We start from the raw sequence: 12,649 nt of genomic DNA on the forward strand, positions 1-12,649 counted from the left end.
TGGACCGCCCCTCCCTCCCCATCGCCCACCCCCAGGCCCCCCCGACCCTGGTTAGGAACTGCTTGCGCCAGCAGGCCTCTGAAGGCAGGACTACTCGGAAAAAAGGAGGCGGAGAATATTGGCCAGAGATATGGAGACTGGGGGTGGGGGGGATCCCCTGCCTGGCTGTCCCCCATGATACACACTGGACACCGTCACCTCTTCGGAACTGCCAGACGCTGGGGGTCCCCAGTGAGCAAAGGTCCACCCCTGTCCCTTTGTCTGTCTGTGAATAAATGTGAGTTCGTGAAACAGGAGAGAGTGAGGCTGTCTGTGGTGGGGGAGGGAGGGGCTCAGCCAGCAAGAGACTCAGGAGGAGAAACGGGAGTGAGACAACCCAGGTTACCATCCGTCCAGGCATCTTTGGGGAGCCCCAGGCACCCCCCCCCCCGCCTTGGGTAATCTCTGCATGTATTCCTTTTTTATTTTATTTTATTTACTTATTTTGAGAGTGACGGAGACAGTACGGGGGGGGGAGGGGCAGAGAGAAAGAGGGAGAGAGAGAATCCCAAGCAGTCTCCACACTGCCAGCACAGAGCCCAACAGGGACGCAAACTCAGAAACCGTGAGATCATGACCTGAGCGGAAACCGAGAGTCAGACGTCTAACCGACTGAGCCACCCAGGCGCCCCCTCTTCGTGCGTTCCTTCAGCAAACATCTGGCAGACACAACGATGGGCCCCTGGGGGTGCTGGAGAGGAGAAAACCAGTGCCCCCACTACGAGGAGCTGGGATTCTAGATCTGCACCACCCAATAGAGTTTAGCCACCAGCCACACACGGCTGTTTCTATTTAGATTTAGAACAAGTAAATACATTTGAAATAAAACAGTTAAGAACGGATACAAGTTCAGTTCCTCAGTGTTCAGGAGCCCCGTGTGGCGGGCGGCTGGGTCTGCCCTGTTGGACAGCACAGATCTAGAACATTCTATCATTGCAAGAAGTTGTCTCGGGACAGAGCTGGTCCAGATAATTAACCGATCTGCTGTAGAGCACCAGATATCAGTAAGGGTTTCTGAGAAAACCACGTGGCGCTGTGATGAGTGAGCATCTCACCCTCTGGTGAGATGACCTTTGACCTGAATGAAGAACCGGGTGGAGGGAACAGCAGGGACAAATGCTGTGAGGTGGGTTGGTGCTGCATGTTTGAGAAACCACAAGGAATTGGGGGTGGGGGGGGGAAGTGTCATTTTCTGCAAACTTTCTAATGTTCCCCCCCCCCACACACACACACATACCCATTTGTTTGGGTCTTAAGGAGTAGAGGGGGAAGGGTGTGTCCAAGCCAGTCTTCTTTAAACCCCTTCCCTTTCCTTCTGTTGACATCCTGCCTTCCTCCAGCACCTTCAGTGGCTCTCTCTTGCCCTTTGCAAACAATGACATCGACCACTTAGGCATCTTTATGTCTGTAAGGCCAGGAAAAGAGGGGTGAGATCATCCTGGTTTTCCAGGGCAACAAACGGAGGCTTTGGGAGGGAAGGTCATGCCCTGGTGTGATGGAAACACCAGGCAGGAGCAGGCAGGAGGGAGGGAAGCCAGAAGGATGGAGGGTGAGGGTCTAGGAGGGGAGATAACTGACTCAGAGCTGTGCAGAATTCCCCCCTTGTGAAAGATTTAACACAGCTTGGCTGAGCCCTTGGAACAGTGCCCGGCACATAGTAGGCATTCAACAAAGGTCATCTGTTTGATTGTCACTGCACCACCCAGGCCTGGATGCTAGGAGCAGAGTGATGAGCAAGACCACCTGGGCACCAGCCTCATGGAACTGAAGACCAGCAGACGACGTGGACAATAATGAAATATTGGCACAAATAAATTAGGGCTTCCAAATGAGACAGTTCTCCAACAAACTAGATCCTGCAACTAAGCCTCAGGTGTGAACATCTGGGGAGCTGGGGTGTGCGTTCATGACATCAAAGCTACTTCCCTCCCCAGGAACCTTCAGCGACTCCCTATTACCGCATCCAAACAGGGGCTACCATTTAGCGAGCACCTACAAGGGCTAGACACTTTTTCAGCACAACCTCACCGATACAGCTCATTGACGGAGGGGGTTATATAGCCCACTTTACAGAAGGGGCAAACAGGATTAAAGTGAAGTCATTTGTCCTACTTTGGAAATCACCACCATGAATTGAGTCCTTTGTATTCAACGGGGTACTTTGTGGAAAAGGCTGAAAAACAGCGGTTGCCACCAGGGAGGGAAGTCATTGCTGTCGTTGCTTTGTTATTTTCCCAGGCTGGTATAGACACGATCTCAGGGAATCCTCACCACTCCATTGGGAATTAGGAAACATCCTTACCCTTTTCTAGGGGCAAAACAACATTCAGAGAGGGGAGTCCCTCGTCCAAAATCTCATAGCTAGGAAATAGCGGGCACGGAATTTGAACCCAGGCTGGACCAGCTCTACACCCTGAACACCCTTAACCAGGCCGACATAACCCTTAGGATCAGCGCCCAGGCACACGATCCCCTCCTTACATGCTTCCCGGTCTCCAGGCCCCAAGGCATCATACCCCCACCCCTCCATGGGTTTGCCCACCACCCTCCTCCTCTCCCCCCATCCCCACTTACTCTGCCTTGAGGATCTGCTGTATTGGAGAGAAACATTCCTAGAAGAAAATACAGAATTTAGGGTGAGAAAAGTTCCCTAAAGCTGAAGCCCAGGCCTCCCACTTTGCAGACGAGAAAACTGATACGTGGGACACGCACAGAAAATGATACAACACGCGCATGGTTACTGTTCTTGGGGGGTGATACTACTGCTGTTCATGAATCAAACCCTGCAGGCTACTCGTTCCTTGCGCTGAGCAGTTTGCACACGTGACCTCAATCACGTGTGTTCATAATCATACAAACACATTTCTTGGGTATTTACCCTACGTCTCATTTAATCTTTAACACCATCAATAGGTACACACTGTTATGGGCTCCAATTTTTTTCTTTTTAATTTTTTTAATGTTTATCTTTGAGAGAGAGAGAGAGAGAGAGAGAGACAGAGGGCGAGCAGGGGAGGGGCAGAGAGAGAGGGAGACAACAGAATCCGAAGCAGGTTCCAGGCTCTGAGCCATCAGCACAGAGCCCTACGCAGGGCTCAAACCCAGGAACTGAGAGATCACGACCTGAGCCGAAGCCAGACGCTCTCCAATTTTTTTTTTCTTAAACAGCTTTATTGAGATATCTTCCCCCCCTCCCCCACCGCATAGAATTTGCTCATTTTAAGTGCACAACTCAATGACTTTTAGTAAGTTTAGAGGATTGTGCAACTATCACCAAAATCAAATGATAGAGCATATCCAGCATCCCCAAAAGATCTCCTGTGCCCGGTAACAGGCACTTCCCAGCCCCACTCCCAGCCCCAGGCAACCACGAATCTACTTTCTGTCTTAACAGATTCGCCTTTCCTGGGCAGTTCCTATCAATGGATCATACAATAGGTGGCCTCCCATGTCTGCCTTCTTTCACTCAGCATACTGTCTTTACGGTTCGTCCACACTCCACATTTTACCAGTACTTCATTCTCTTTATGGCTGAGTAACGTCCCCTTGCAGGGCATATCGCATTGTGTTCGGCCATTCATCTGCTGATGGACACCCGGGTCGTGTCTGCTCTTCGTCTGTTATGAATAGTCCCACTGAGAACACATGGGACGACCCTTCCTGCGGACATGGGTTTTGTTCTCTTGGGCACACTCCCAGGAGCAGAATTGTTAGGCTGTGTGAAAAGCTCATGATACACTTTTTAAGAAACTGTCAGAACTGTTTCCCAAAGCGGCCACACCACTTACATCCCATCAGGGAGATATGAGGGTTCCCCATGGGGGCTCCATTATCCGGAGAAGGAAGCTCAGTGAACTGACACGCCCGGGGTCTCTTGGCTGGTAAGAGCAGATCTGGGTACATCCCCAAGCATTGCAATGACAAGGCCTGTGCTCTTAGCCCTTATACAAAGATTCATTCTTACCCTGCTCATTCGTTCATTCATTCATTCATCCTAAAACTCTTTTTTAAATATTTATTTATTCTGGGGGAAGAGAGAGAGGGCGGGGAGGGGCAGAGAGAGAGAGAGAGAGAGAGAGAGAGGGATATGGAGAATCTGAAGCAAACTTATGCTGTCAGCGCAGAGCCTGACGCGGGGATAGAACCCTTGAACGGAGGGATCATGACCTGAGCAAAGTCGGATACTTAACCGACTGGGCCACCCAGGTGCCCCCATCTTAAAACTCTTGGCTCTGTGCAAAGTACCGGGGTCTAGGTGGGGAAAACATCAGACAAGGTTACGTTTTGGCCAGAAGCACAGATTGACCAATACACGTAGGTCAGGTCACGGATTCAGCGGGTATTTACTGAGCCCCCACTATGTGCTGGGCACTGTCCTAGGTGCTGATCACTCCCTGGTTAATGAAACCGACCCAAATCCCTTCCCACATGGGGCTTCCATGGTAGTGGCAGGAGACAGACACAAAGCCAAACAAAGAAGGTAAACTATACAAAACATCTTAGTGGGCACCTGGGTGGCTCAGTCGGTGAAGAATCCAACTATGGGTTGATCAAGCCCCACGTCAGGCTCTGTCCTGACTGTGCAGGACCTGCTCGGGATTCTCTTCCTCCCTCTCTCGGGCGCTCTCCCTCTCTCTCTCAAAATAAATATATAAACTTTTTTAAAATTAAAAAAAAAAACATCTTAGGAGGCGACACATGGTGTGGAGCAAGGTGTGGGACGGGGGAGGCATTGGAGCAGGAACTGAAGGAGATGAGTCCCAGGAAGGGGCACAGCTGGTGCAAAGGCTCTAGGCAGGAAGGTGACTGATGTGTTCAGGGAGCACAGAGGCCACCAGGAAGGAGAGAGAAGGAGGGAGACAGGGGGAAGAAATCAGGGAGAATCGGGGGGTCCAGATCTGGTAGAGAAACCATGAAGAGTCTGATTTCTACTCCACGTGACATGGAAAGAGAGCCCTGGGGAGTGGGGATCATGTGGAGGCTGGCACAAGTTAATATTGGGAAAAAAAATTTTAATTTTTTTTAATGTTTATTTATTTTTGAGAGGGAGAGAGAGAGAGAGCATGAGAAGGGAGGGGCAGAGAGAGAGAGACACACACACACACACAAACACAGAATCCGAAGGAGGCTCCAGGCTCTGAGCTGTCAGCACTAGAGCCTGATGTGAGGCTTCAACTGGTGAACCGTGAGATCATGATCTGAGCTGAAGTTGGATGCTTAACTGACTGAGCCACTCAGGCGCCCTTGAAAAAAAATTTTGTTTTAAACTAAACTCTATGCCTATATAGAGCTCAAACTCAGGACCCTGTTATTAAGTGTCAGATGCTTCACCAACAGCCAGCCAGGTGCTCCAACATTTGAAAATCTTAAAACACATAGAAAATGGAAAAAATTGGGTGCTTGGGCGGCTCAGTCGGTGGAGAGTCTGATTTTTGATTTTGGCTCAGGTCATGATCCCAGGGTCATGGGATCAAGCCCTGCACTGGATTCTGTGCTGAGCACGGAGTCTGCTTAGGATTCTCTCTCCCCCTGCCCCTCTCCCCTGCTTGCTCACACTGTCTCTAAAATAAATAAAATGAAAAAAAAAAGTGGAAAGAATTAGAAAGTAAATACATACACTAACCCAAGAGAGTCTACAATGAGCATTTTGCTCTATTTGCTTCATGTCCTATCCATCTATCCTTTCATTTGTCCGTCCAGCAATCTATCCAACATTCATCTTTTTAAAATTTAATACACTTTCCTTTGGTGAGCAGTTTTACGTTTCCAGAAAAATTGAGCGGAAATTACAGACAGATCCCATATATCTGCCTTAAAAAAAAAATCATTTCAAAGCAATTTGCAAATATTAGTTCATATCACCCCCTAAACACTGCCGCGGGCATGCATATTGTAACAAGATATCAAATATTTGTTTAAGCTTCTTGTCCTTGGTAAAATTTAAATACGGTGAAATGCATGCATTTTCCGTGTTACCATTTGATAAATGTTGGGGAATACGTACCCCCTGAACGGCACAGACTCCTCTCCTGATTTAACAGATTCCCTCTGGCTTCTGTTTGGAGAATTAACTGGTGAAGAGGGGGGCAAAGGTTCTCTTAAGCCCACCTGATTTGCGTTTTAAATAAGCTTTCCTTGGGGCACCTGGGTGGCTCAGTCGGTTAAGCTTCCGACTTCGGCTCAGGTCATGATCTCACGGTTTGTGGGTTCGAGCCCCACGTCAGGCTCTGTGCTGACAGCTCGGAGCCTGGCGCCTGCTTCGGATTCTGTGTCTCCCTCTCTGTCTGCCCCTCCCCTGCTCATGTTCTGTCTCCCATCACTCTTTCTCAAAAATAAATAAATAACATTAAAAATAAATAACCTTTTCTTTTTAGAACAGTTTTCGGTTTACAGAGAATTTGCAGTGACAGTCCGGGGACTTTTCATGCGTCCCCGAGTCAGGGCCCCCTCGCGCTACCCTCGCCCATTACCACAGCGCATCTCTCAAAACCCAGGAACCAAAGCCACTAGACTGCTGTCAACCAAACGCGAGGCGTTACTCAGATTTAGCTCATTTTCCCTTGATGCCCCTTTTCTGTTCCAGGACCCCACCCGGGGTACCGCCCGGCCTCTGTCATGCCTTCTCAAGTCTCCGCTGGTCTGTGATCATTTCCCAAACTTGCCTTGGGTTTTGAGGACTTTGACCGCTTTGGGGCGTCCTGGGGAGAAACCCGAAGCCAGCCAGAAGTGCTTTTCTGAGCATGTCCTCTCAGAGGGGGCGGCGTGGGGGGAGGGGGAGCACGTGGATCCACTTGACTGACCACGGATGGTGCCGCCCTGGTCACCTGGCAGACAGGGACGTGTGCTGATTGCCAGGTGTCTTCACTGTAAAGCGACCCCTCCCCCTTTCGGTCCGCACAAGTCATGGAGCACAGCCCACATGGAGGGGAGGGGAGGGGAGGGGAGGGGAGGGGAGGGAGAAGCGTCCAGATACAGTTTTGAAGACTGTTCTGTCTCCTTCCCCTATTTATGTATTTACTTACTTATTTGTATCCATATGCACTCAGGGACGTTTATGCTTACACTCCCATACAATGTTATTTATTTCATATAAATGTATATTATGGTCCCACACAACATTGAGATCCACCTGTACCAATGCCATACAATGTTATTTATTTCATATAAATGTATATTATGGTCCCACACAACATTGAGATCCACCTGTACCAATGCCATCGAGAGAGAATAAAGCAGGGCCGCCTGGAGGGGCTCAGTCGGTTGAGCTTCCGACTTGGGCTCAGGTCATGATCTCATGGCTCGTGGGTTCGGGCCCCGCGTCGGGTTCCGTGCTCAGAGCACGGAGCCTGCTTCCGATTCTGTGTCTCCCTCTCTCTCTCAGAAATAAACATTTAAAAGAGAGAGAGAAAGAATAAGGCGGTGCTGCTGGAGAAGCAGGGGCTTCTGGCTCAAGCTGTGACTTTGGCTCGGTGGTCCTGGAGGGCTTCCGAGGAGGGGCACTTTGAGATGTGGGCCATAGGAGCCAGGGGACCCAGCACATGAGTCGGAGCAGGGACGCCCTCCCCTTGCAGAGGGGCTCTGAGGCTCCCAGGCTCCAAGCCGCCGGCCCACAGGCATCCAGGACCGTGGAGGCTCTGCCTTCCTCCGGGCACCAAGCCCACGGTGGGCGGTTTCCACTGCCTGCTCCCGGCCTCCTGGGGGGCGGTTTGGAATTCAGCCCCAGAGGCCAAGTCCGGGCTCTTCCTGGGCCCCTTATCTCACCACGCCCAGCGCTGTGCCTGGCACAGACCTGCGCCACATACAAATTTGCTGCCACTCGCCCAGCTTCCCGAGCCCCGGCCGCCCTCCTTTCCCACCGCTGGGGCTGTGCCCAACTTGTGCCCTCCTCCCGACTCAGCTCTGTTGTCTCAAGGAGGTGGGGGGGGGGGCGGGGGGAAGAGAGGCGTTGCCGGCACCAGACGTGGAGCCAGGGAGAGAGAAGCGACCCACCCAAGGTCACCGGGGGGGGGGGGGTGCCAGAGAGAGAAAGTGAGTCCTCCCAGACTGGCTGCCTCCAGACTTCTAGTATCAGAGTAACAATTGTAGCTACTATTTACTATCACGCCCATTCTCCAGTGCACTCGCTGCTCTTTTCCCCGGAACAGCTCTGCAGGCTCGCGGCCCCTGCCAGCCTTCCCATCTCACGGCCTCGGATGGACACTTCTCTTTGCCTGGGATGACTCCCTTGTCTTTCCCTTTATGCTTCCCCTAGGAGGCCCTCCCTACCTCCTCCCGTCTCCACCGATCCCTCGTTGTAGGGCAGAATTCTCAGATGGCTCCCAAGATTCCTGCTCCCCGCCCCCCCCCCCCCACCCCGGGGCACACACGCCTCCTCCCCAAGCTCACATAGGTGCTGCTGTGAAGGGGACACTGCACGTGGCGTTAAGATTCCAAATCAGACAACGTGCATGCACCCGGAGGGCGTTATGCTCCGTGAACTAAGTCAGGCAGAGCAAGACAGGTGATGGCACTCATACGTGGGACCTAAAAAAACAAAACAGAACAGAACAGAAACAGACTCATGAATACAGAGAAGAAACCGCTGGCTGCCAGGGGGCAGGGCGGCGGAGGGACGGGAGAAATAGATAAAAGGAATAAGAGGTACAAACAGATAAAAGTCACAAGGATGAACGGGGCACCTGGGTGGCTCAGTCAGTTAAGCGTCTGACTTCAGCTCAGGTCATGATCTCATGGTTCATGGGTTTGAGCCCTGCATCAGGGTGCAGAGGCTGCTTGGGATTCTCTCCCTTCTCTGTGCCCCTCCCCCACTTGCTCTCTCTCTCTCCTTCAAAATAAATAAACTTAAAAAAGAAAGAAAGCTAGGGAGATGATCTTTGGTGGGCCTGGCCTAATCAGCCGACCCCATAAGACGGATGGAGAAAAGATTCAGAGCGTGAGGGGGAATTCAACAAGAGGGAGATGCTCCGTTCCTAGCTTTGAGGGAGGAGGGGATGCCACCCCAGGGAATGCAAGCATCCTCCGAGAACAGAGAGTGGATTCTGCCCAGCAAGCAGCAAGGAAATGAGACTCTCACAGTTTTCCCTGAGCAGAGAACCTAGTCATTGGTGCCTCAGCTTCCTTTTTTAAAAAATTTTTAAAAAGATTTATTTACTTCTGAGAGAGTCGGAGAGCGACCAGGTGAGGTGCAGAGAGAGAGGGAAACATAGAACTTAAAGCAGGCTCCAGGCTCTGAGCGGTCAGCACAGAGCCCAGTGCAGGGCTCGATCCCACTAACCACAAGATCATGACCTGAGCCACCCAGGCGCCCCCTGGTGCCTCGGCTTCTGACTCACAGGCACTGGGAGCTGATGGGGAGGGGGTTGGTTCTTTGAAACTGCTACGTTTGTGGTCATTTGCTACACAGCAGAGCCAACAAATGTGATCTGTTTTGTCTCCTTGATGGTACTCACTGTCTAAAGTCGGTGGGTTTAATGGTTTAATTGTTTCAAATACGTCCATCTGGCTGTAGTAGTTTGCCGGAGCCGCTGCAACAAAGCATCGCAAGCCAGGTGGCTTCAAACGACAGAAATGTATCCTCTCTCACCGTTGCGGAAGTTAGAAGTCCAAGAGGGAGCAAGGCTGAGCTCCCTCTGAAACCCGCAGGGAGATCCTTCCTCGCCTCTGCCTGGCTCCTGGTGGCTTGCCAGCCATCTGTGGCTTGTAGACTCATCACTTTTGTACCCCACCTGCAGCTCCACGTGCCGGTGGCCTCACATGACCGTCTTCCCACCGTGTTCTGGGGGGAAATCGTGGAGGAAACCGCCCCACTCCCTTATGACCTTCCCTTAACAAACTGCACCCTTGGTGATCCTATTTGCAACTGTGGTCACTTTCCAAGGTACTGGGGGCTCAACCACGTGTTTTTGTTTTGTTTTGTTTTTGGTGGGGGGCACAATTGGATCCCCAGCGCCAGCCCTGTCCGCATGTGCAGTCTACCAGCGTGCAGCTCTTGGCTGCGTATCACTGGCTTCCTAGAGCCTAGGGTATCGCCTGGCGCAAAGCAGGTGCTTAAGTTTGTTGTTGTTCTTTGGTGCATCATCTGACCAACTATTTCTCAGCGACTCTCTCCACATCTTTTGGGTGAGGATAAGGCCACCACCCTCACTGTTTTCTCCTCATTTACTAATTCGTTTGGTTTACAAATTGGCCACCCACCACCCCTCGCTAGAATGTAAAGGTGCCCGTGTGGCTCATCACTGGGTCCCCGGCACCCAGCACAGTGCCTGACACACAGTAGATACACAGCAAATAGCTGTTCGACAAATGACCTGAGGCTGTAACTCACCCCACCCCCACTTTGCAGAGGGGGAAACTGAGGCTTAGAAAGGGGACGTGAGTTGCTCAAGGTCACTGTCACTGCCAAACTGGCGGCAGACCTTACTGTCACCTGCCCCCTACCTTCCAATCACCTTCCACCAGTGATGCTTCCCGTTGGCTGAGCCTGAGCAGAAGCCCACCTGGTCCGGTCAGAAGGGCTCACCTGGACAGAGAGGAGACAGGTGGACGGAGGGGAGGTAGCCGGCACACGCGATCGCCTTCTGTGGGAGAATCTGTCAGGAACGATACACCCGCAGGAGGAGTCCTCAGGCGTGGGGCTCCCACGTTCACTCAGGTCTTTCACCCCACTGGCCGGAAGGGCGAGCTACACGCCCAGCAGCTGAGCCCGGGGGTGGGGGGGGCCTGTTTCCCCACATCCTCAACCACTTCCTGTTTTCTGCCTGCCGAGTGGGATCTCCCCTCAGTGGTGGGCCATCGGGGCAGCAGCGGGAGGCGCCCGCCCTGGATGCAGGCAATCAGGGCGCGTCGGATATAAAACCACGGATAAAACTGGGGCGCCTGGGTGGCTCAGTTGGTTAGATGACCGACTTTGGCTCAGGTCGTGATCTCACGGTTCGTGAATTCGAGCCCCCTGTCGGGCCCTGTGCTGACAGCTCAGAGCCTGGAGCCTGCTTCGGATTCCGTGTCTCCTTCTCTTTATGCCCCTCCCCCACTCACACTCTGTGTCTCTCTCAAAAATAAATAAACATTAAAAAAATTTTTTTAAAAACAAGAATAAAACCAAACTAAACATTGGGTCCATGTTTCACTTAGGTCATGCCCCAGCAGTGGTAAACAGTGTCCGGGATAGAGACCTCTCTGTGCAAAACATCTTTTATCGGTCTAAGTTCTGAACCTTTGCTGCTGATGTTACCATGATGTTTTAGATATAATATATATTAAATATATATGTACATGTATATAGATACAGAATACATATAGAAATATATATATACTACGTGTATATATTCATAGATATAATTAGCATGTTTTATTTTTTTTTTAATGTTTATTTATTTTTAAGCGAGAAAGAGAGACAGAGCTTGGGCAGGGGAGGGGCAGAGAGAGAGGGAGACACAGAACTCAAAGCAGGCTCCAGGCTCTGAATCGTCAGCACAGAGCCCGACGTGGGGCTCGAACTCACAAACCGTGAGATCATGACCTGAGCCGAAGTCAGAAGCTCAACCGACTGAGCCACCCGGGCGCCCTGCACGTTTTATTTTTTTATTCCCTATCCTTTAATAAAGCGCTGTAGGGGCGCCTGGGTGGCTCAGTCGGTTGAGCGTCCGACTTCGGCTCAGGTCATGATCTCACGGTCCGTGAGTTCGAGCCCCGCGTCGGGCTCTGTGCTGACAGCTCAGAGCCTGGAGCCTGTTTCAGATTCTGTGTCTCCCTCTCTCTGACCCTCCCCTGTTCATGCTCTGTCTCTCCCTGTCTCAAAAATAAATTAAAAAAAAAACGTTAAAAAAAATTTAATAAAGCGCTGTATTGCATGTGGAAGTTAATGCAGAGAATTCCAGTTTACAGCCGGCATCGATGCATGCAGACTCCACTACATGTGTTCATTTTGATAGTAAGTTCCTGAGGACGGGATAGTCCAAGGTCACTTCAGATGCAGTCCGCATCTGTGCAGCTATGTGGTCCTGCTATATTTAAAATGGCAGTCTGGGGGCGCTGGCGGGGGTGGGGGCGCTCAGTTGGTTAAGTGTCCAACTCTTGGTTTCGGCTCGGGATCCTCTCTCTCTCTCAAAACAGATAAACAAACAAACAAACAAACAAAAAACAATAATAAAGGCAAAGAACTAGAACCTGAATAACCGGGGATCTGACCTTCTCTGTCACCCTTGCATCTGGTATCTGCATATCCAGTTCCAAACCGAGAGGCAGAGCGCCGGCCGTGTGATGTAATATTTTTTATTGAAGTGCACCTTTGAGCTCATACCCTGACATAACGTGCTCGGCTTGAACCGACATCTCTAAAACTACAACGTGTCTTTCTTTTCCATGTCTGATTGTTTTCAACTGAAAAAAGTATATGTAGCAAGAAAAAAAAATGACAAATGATGGTTCCTAAAAACAGTTGTGTTGTATTTAAGAGAGACACGCCCAGCAATCACGCTCCTTAGTGTCCCCTGGAATGAGTAAAAAAAGTTACATGCACCCAATAACCCCTACACGGATGTGTGCGGCAGCTGTATTCAATGTTGCCGTTGGCAAGAATCGGAGAGACGCTTCAGTAGGTGAAGGGGCAAAC

General features: G+C 51.0%; 2 long non-coding RNA genes across 3 annotated transcripts; both read right to left on the bottom strand.

Annotated features, from left to right (window-relative positions):
• Nucleotides 1-610: 610 nt before the first annotated feature.
• On the bottom strand, nt 611-10,692 carry LOC124522760 (uncharacterized). Of its 2 annotated transcripts, none has more exons than XR_006964838.1 (4): nt 10,559-10,692; nt 8,425-8,562; nt 2,614-2,651; nt 611-1,403 (listed from the first exon to the last, which is right to left on the bottom strand). It is a non-coding gene; the product is annotated as an uncharacterized LOC124522760 (long non-coding RNA). The 2 variants fall into 2 exon arrangements; XR_006964837.1 differs by having other exon boundaries at nt 611-1,444.
• On the bottom strand, nt 7,104-7,356 carry LOC124522761 (uncharacterized). The gene is made up of 2 exons (XR_006964839.1): nt 7,243-7,356; nt 7,104-7,168 (listed from the first exon to the last, which is right to left on the bottom strand). It is a non-coding gene; the product is annotated as an uncharacterized LOC124522761 (long non-coding RNA).
• Nucleotides 10,693-12,649: the final 1,957 nt, after the last annotated feature.

Source organism: Lynx rufus, unplaced genomic scaffold, assembly GCF_022079265.1.
Source record: "Lynx rufus isolate CCGP_SWC_20201006 ecotype Redwood Valley unplaced genomic scaffold, mLynRuf1.p SCAF_39, whole genome shotgun sequence".
Taxonomy (NCBI): domain Eukaryota; kingdom Metazoa; phylum Chordata; class Mammalia; order Carnivora; family Felidae; genus Lynx; species Lynx rufus.